This window comes from Phoca vitulina, unplaced genomic scaffold (assembly GCF_004348235.1).
Source record: "Phoca vitulina isolate PV1807 unplaced genomic scaffold, GSC_HSeal_1.0 scaffold22, whole genome shotgun sequence".
Classification (NCBI taxonomy): domain Eukaryota; kingdom Metazoa; phylum Chordata; class Mammalia; order Carnivora; family Phocidae; genus Phoca; species Phoca vitulina.
This window is the reverse complement of record NW_022589725.1, coordinates 880,375-887,133: the sequence shown is the minus strand read 5'-3', so window position 1 is coordinate 887,133 and position 6,759 is coordinate 880,375. Positions and strand designations below refer to the sequence as shown.

The 6,759-nt window shown below is 50.5% G+C and overlaps 1 protein-coding gene across 1 annotated transcript in view; it reads left to right on the top strand.

Moving 5' to 3' along the window:
* Positions 1-1,549: 1,549 nt before the first annotated feature.
* The window catches only part of EYA2 (EYA transcriptional coactivator and phosphatase 2), a 264,389-nt gene continuing 259,179 nt past the window's right edge, over positions 1,550-6,759 (top strand). The window contains exon 1 of the mRNA XM_032419638.1: positions 1,550-1,609. The gene's annotated coding sequence lies outside the window, so the exon portion shown is untranslated. The remainder of the gene's footprint in view (positions 1,610-6,759) is intronic.

Sequence of the window (6,759 nt, the reverse complement as noted above, 5' to 3'; positions counted from 1 at the left end):
ATGAGGGGGGGAGGGTCAGAGGGAGAAGCAGACTCCCCGCCGAGCAGGGAGCCTGATGTGGGACTTGATCCCGGGACTCCAGGATCATGACCTGAGCCGAAGGCAGTCGCTTAACCAACTGAGCCACCCAGGTGCCCACACTACTTACTCTTATTGCATGCAATTCACTTCATATTTCCTAGGCCAGTCTATCCCATTTTATTCCTTTAAGAAAAAAAAAAATCTGCCCACCACTACTGTTAAAATAACATTATATTAAGGCTCATGGGCCAAGAAAAATTAAACCCCTCTGGAGAACATGAAGACACCCAATTTATAATGACTTGGGGCTTTCTGCAAGATGCTATGGGAAGTGAAGCTCTGTGTACAGTAATAATTGGGGTTTTTTTTTTAGTAAGAATAATTGTTGAGCATCACTAGTACCACCTACAGTCATGGTCAAAAGTGTTTACAAGCATGACCTCAGTGAATTATCACAATAATAATATAATATGGATACTGGTATCTCCGTTTTGGAGATGAGGAAATCAAGGCCAAGCACATATGCATGTTCCGCTTCTAGGAACAGAAGAGTCATCTAGGAGCTACAGGTCCGGTGCTTACTTGGCTCATGGAAGGAGAACAGCCATGCTTACTGAATACATTTGCTTCTACCTAAAGTTTTGGGAGTAGAAAGGGGAGAACCAGCTCTGACCAGAGGTGGACGCAGGTATAGCCGGGCCTGCAGCACATAAATTTGGACGCAGTTTCCCCATCTGTAAAGTGGGTGAAAAGTAGGTGGATGATCCCTGAACTCTCCTCCCCCAGATATCACCAGCAATGGCCTTTCTCATAATTCAAGTGTCACCTCCTCAGAGAGGTCCTTCCAGACTCTTCTAAGATTACCCGCCCTGCACCCCCAGCACATAATTTCCTCCCTCCATAATAATTCTAACTTTCTGAAGTTACCTTGCTTCTCTACTTGTTTGTTTATGGTCTATCTCCGCATGTGCACGCAGCTCCGGAGGACAGAAAACGAATCTATCTTGCTCCAGTGGAGTCTCCCAGGGGCTGTACCTGACACAGTAGATGCTCAGTGTAGGCTGGATGAATGAATAGGTGGATGAATGAATGAATGAATGAATGTCGGTGTAATTGTGAAGGTGCCTTTCTCAGGGGCCGCGCCTGGGCTGCGGAGGGAGGAGGTGCGGGGTGTCGGTGGGTGGGGAGGAGGCTGCGCCCTCGCCTCCTGCAGGACCGGCAGGAGCGGGCGCGCTCGGCGGGGCTGCAGGCGCGGAGAGCAGCGCGGCGGCAGCGGCAGGGCCGGAGCCCCGCGCCGCGCGTCCAGCCGCCGGGGGTGTGCGCCCGCCGAGCCCAGCGCCGCGCCTCGGCGCCCCCACGCGCCCACGCAGCGGCGCGGGGACCGGGCGGGGGCAGAGGGAGGGCCCGGCCCGGGGAGGGGAAGGGGCCGGTCCTCCCCGCGCAGGCAGCGGCCGCCGCAGCCCAGGAGGCGGAGGCAGCGGCGGCGGCGGCGGCGGGAGCGGCAGAGCAGCACGGTGCCCGCCGCAGTCAGCCCGGCCGCGTCGGACCCGCGCCCGCCCGCGCCGGGGCGCCCTCTCCACTGCGCACGGTGAGTACCGCCCGCGGCGCCCAGCCCGGGCCGCCCGCCGGGCTCCGCCGCGCTTCGCCGGGCCCGGGCTGACGCGGACCGGTCGCCTTGCGCCTCGCTCGCGCACCCGCCGGGCCCGGGCCTCCGCAGCTGTCGGGGCGCTCGGGGGACGCACGGGCCCACGCACCCCCCAGGGCACCAGGGGCGCGAGGGCGGCGAGGGCGGCGGGGACGGCGGGCGGGTCCGGTCCCGGGAAAGCCGGGCTGCGGGCCTCAGTTTCCTTTTGCGCTCGGGGGGCAGCGACTCAAGTTTGCACTCCCGCGCGCGGGACAAGTGCATGGCGCGCGGGCGGTGTAGACGCGGCGGGCTGCGTTTGGCCCCTTTCAGGGCCCGGGTCGTCGGCGACTCACGGTGGTCCCCCCACCCCGGCCCGAACCGCAGAGGCGCCGGGAGCCCAACGCACGCCCGCGGGCGCCGTCTGTGGAGCCCCCGGGATGGGGCGGGAACGGCCGCCCCGCCGCCTTCTAGCCGCATTTGTGTTTGAAAGCCCGGCTGCGCCCGGCCTGCGCGGGCCGGCTCTCGGGGCTTTGTACCGGAGCGGGCGTCCCGGCGCTTGCCGAAGCCGGAGTTGAAAACTTAAAAAAACTTTGCCTCCGAAGACTGGTTAGAAGGAGGCTAGGGTTTTGCTGTAATGGGAGAAAGTGGAGAAAGGAATTGTTTTTTAGCCTTGCAGTCCGGAGGTTAAACGGCCCTGCTGGCCTTGACTCCTCCAATATATTTCCTGCCCCCAAATAAATAGTCTGTAAACTCCAGGAATCCTAGGAGAGCTTGACTGGTAAAAATACTCGCACCGCGCAGTCCTCCGAGCGCGTTTCTCGGGGGCTGAGAGGGAAGCGCTTTGGCTGGGAGGGTCCCGCTCCCCCCAAGCGCAGTTAGCGTGCCTGCCGCTGCGGTCTGAATTATTTTTGCAAAGCAAGACCGAGGCTGCATCTTTATGGATACCATTTTCTTTTCTCCCCTCTTTTCCCGAAACGCTACGTAATCTTTAATTACTTTATAAAAACGTTGAGGTATAAATCATCCCTGGTGGAGGGACCTTTTCATGACGAGGTGCGGCGAAATGAGTGAGCATCGGAGTCTGGTTGTTAGCAAGAGCAGAGGGGAGGCAGAATGATTTACAAACATCAAGTAAGGATTTGAGTGCTGAATTATGTTTGAGTTACAGAGCTCCCTTCCAAAGGAAATTATAAGCAGCGGACAATTGCTGTATTTCAAACCAAATCTATTCATTTCATGAGCCCTTTCTTGCTTGAGTGCTGATTTCTACTACCAGAGTATGAGTACTGAACTAGTGGCCGCATTTCCAGCCTCTGGGCCTTTTGGGGAGGTGGGGGGCAGGGCAGGGAGACCTCCCTTTAAAAATAATCTTCGTGAAAAAACCTTTCAAGCAACTTTACCCAAGGAAATGTTCATGTTTTCCACTTTTCTCCCCCCATCTTTAAACCCCTTCAACATTATACTTCCTCGCATTTAGACATCCTCAGACTAAGCGAATAAAAGATGGATGTCATAAATAATGATGGTTTGAATCTTGCTTTTGACTAAGCCTAAGATTGTGTTTGTATGAAAAATCTCCTTGCCTTTGGAGGAAGCTCTACGTTTGGCACTTTTGACCAATACGGCTAGATCCGAAAGGGCCTGAACTTTTTAAAAGCGGTTCGAAGGTCCCACAAGTACTTGGTAGTTAGACCATTCTTCCCTTGTAATTTTAGCTTCGCACTATTAACTATTTTATCTTAAAGGACTTGGCATTTTTCCTTTGCCTTGAAAACAGCTCATTTCGTGTCGTGGCTGTGTGGAGAAGAATACTCTATAAACAGATCAGTCTCTTTCCTAATGTTAAATAGCTATAGGAAAGAAAATAAAAAGATGTTATCCTGATTCTTTGGGATTTTTAAAAACCAGATCCTTTCATCACTTAAGTTCTAAAGTCTTCTTTTCATGCCTTTTGTGTTGTATTAAACACATCATAAAGAGCTATGATTTGTTGACTTGTTATAGGATTACCATTTGGCAAAAACACCCAAGACATGCTGTTTCAAATATGTGGTCTTACTTCTGCTTTAAATTGCACGTACAAAATTGCAAGCCTTGTTCCAGACGGATAAATTGATAAAATGCTAGCTGCTGTTGGAACAAGGCAGAAGTCCTCAGCAAAAGCTCTCTGTGGTGGAGCTAAGTACATTTTGAATTGGGTGAAGCCAGATATGGGGACCCCGGCAGTTTGTGAAAAGGTAGACACAGTCCAAGCACGTACGTCCACTTTAAGACGCTTTGGGTTCCCCCATGACAAGATGACTCCTTTCCCACAAAGAAGAAACATTTCCTTATTTTTTCGGTTACTTTTCCAAAGATAACTTGTGTTTGGGCGCAAGAGACCAGAGTTATGCAGAAATCCAACCGTAACCGGCTCAGAACGAGGACTCATTCCTGCTTTCTTCCACCAGATGTTTTTTAGGTGTCCTCAGCTGGAACGCCCAGTTTGAAACTAATTAGGCCAGCAATAAACTCCTTGTATAATAAAATCGCAGGCCGTTATGGTGCATAAGCGGGGTTCCCAGCCGCTCATGACAGATGCCTCTCTCCGGCAGAGAGAGACAGCCCATAGCTGTCAGCCGAAAATGAAGGGAGTGCAGATATCTTGTTTAGACATTTACCCGTCTCTATATATCCACGCACACCTTGAACAGCACGTTCCCTTCTGTAAGGGATGGGTGGTAGAGGTTGTATCTAGGTAGGGTTTTGTCTCTGCTGGACAGGCCTCCTTACCATAAAAAGGCTCGTGGAAGGAGTTAACAGCACAAGTACGAGGCGGTGGCCACAGGTCTGAGGTGTGTGTGTGTGTTTACACATGTGTGTGCAGGCTGGGTGAGAAGGCTTTCTCTCACGTGGCAAGGTAAAAACTCATCTGCTTCTCACCTAGGCACAGATAAAATGCTAGGCTGTCTGGCCTGATAGGCATTCCTTGGGGGACAGGAGAACCCCGTTCCCCAAAGATTTTTTATAAAGGGGGAATTCGCCCGCTGATGTGTTCTCCTTATCTGTGGGGTTTGTGGAGGTGAAGTGGCTGGTTATTCGGTTACCTCCAAAGGCTGAACCTTCTGACTCTTGCCAAGACTAGGTTTTGTTGGTGGAAGGAATTTTTTTTTTTTTCTAGCTAGCTGCTCTCAAAAAGGAGTTGGTGGACTCTGCTCAAAAGGAATCTCTACAGAGAATTAACCCCAGAGTTGAGAAAACACAGCCTGTTGACAGAAAACACACACACACACTCATGCACACTCCCCATGGCGCTCTTCTCGCTCCCCACCTGCCTCCCCCATCCCCACCCCCCAAATCATAATAGCTTCCTGAATGGCCCATTCCCCACACCCCTTATTGTTGGTGGCGGTTCAAACAGTCCCAAACATACAAAACCAAAAGAAGATTCTAGTAGGGAAACAATTAGCAGAGAATTTGCTTGAGACAATGCTTCATTTTCGCTATTTGAAGATCTTAACTGGCCTAATGGTGTTTGACTAACACCTCTTCTAATCCGAGGATAAACCCCCTCCATCAGGTGGCAAATACTTGAAGTGACTGGCTCAGACCCACTTGTCTCTGTAAATGAATCGAGGGGGCAGGAACTTGTTCTTCATGGCATGTGATTTAAAATCAATTTCAAGGTACGAACGTACCTGCCAGGTGTATTCATGGGAGAGAGGGCCAAGGAAGCCACAGGCTTTTAAGTTTATTTTTGCTGCTTTCTTTCTTTCTTTCTTTTTCTTTCTTTCTTTCTTTCTTTCTTTCTTTCTTTCTTTCTTTCTTTTTCTTTCTTTTTTTTTTTTTAAAGATTTTATTTATTTGAGAGAGAGAGAGAGCACGAGCAGGGAGGAGGGGCAGAGGGAGAAGGCGAAGCAGATTCCGCCCCCCCCCCCCCCCCCACGGGAGCAGGGAGCCCATGCTGGACTCGATCCCACGACCCTGGGATCATGACCTGTGCTAAAGGCAGACGCTTAACCGACTGAGCTACCCAGGCACCCTTTTTGCTGCTTTTTCTTCTTTTTTCTCGCTCTCCTCTTACTGGTATCTTTGCCCTTTCTCTGCATTTGCAAATTCTATCCTTGTGTTTAATAGTAATGAGATGAAAATGTCTGCCATGTATTGGACACTTGTGTCCCAGACCTGAATTCTATTATTATTATTATTATTATTATTATTATTATCATATCCGAACTTTGTTAACAAGGGAACTGAGTCTCAAGTCAATGCCTCATGAGAGGCTGCAGAGTGAGGGAAACCAGAACCAAGGCCTTCAGACCTCTGCAGACCGTGCCTTACCCATGCGCTGTGAAAACCTTGGCCCAGAGAACATTCCTGCTCTCCTTTCCCTTGGCAAGAGATGCCAAATTAGGCTGGTCTGAAATGCATGGAACGCAATTATTTTCTGACTCTGCCCTGATGTTTGTTGTTGTTGTTGTTGTTTTAAACGGAAGAAACATCATATTAAGTATTGAGAAAACACAAATACGAGCCTTTCTGAGTCATGATATTCGTCAGGTTGTGTACGGTTGTGTAAAGGAAAATGTTTATTTTCAAGGGCTAATTTGATTTGTTCCTTCAATACTATAACGCTAGGCATTTCAGTTCCTAAAAAGAGTCAGTAAGTTTACGGGCAGTGGTAAGGCCCTAAAATGTTCCGGTAGGCGGTCCAAATCGAGTTTACTGGAAGGTGCTGGATCACGATGGGTGGGTTGTTGTTTGGGGGTGAGATTATAAACATTTGGAGAGCGAAGAATAATTTGGAACAGGTGGTCCCAAGAGTCAGGTAACTGGAATGATTTATCTTTGCCACTTTGAAGGTTAAAGGAGGACGTCAGTTCCCTGAATCCGGGACAGGCAGGCAGAGGGTCTGTGGGGGATAAGAGGGGCCCCCACTTTGGGACGGAGCCTGACAGGATGGATGAGAGGGTCTCTGCACACAGTCTGGGGTCTCTAGAAAGCGGGGCCTCTTCCCTGTTGTCACTACCCTTGCACGATCCTGGTTTAGGGCACAAATACGCCTGTGTGCTTTTTTTTTGCAGGATCTGCCTCTGCGTTCAGATGTATGCAGAAATTGAAAACAGGAACTCAGA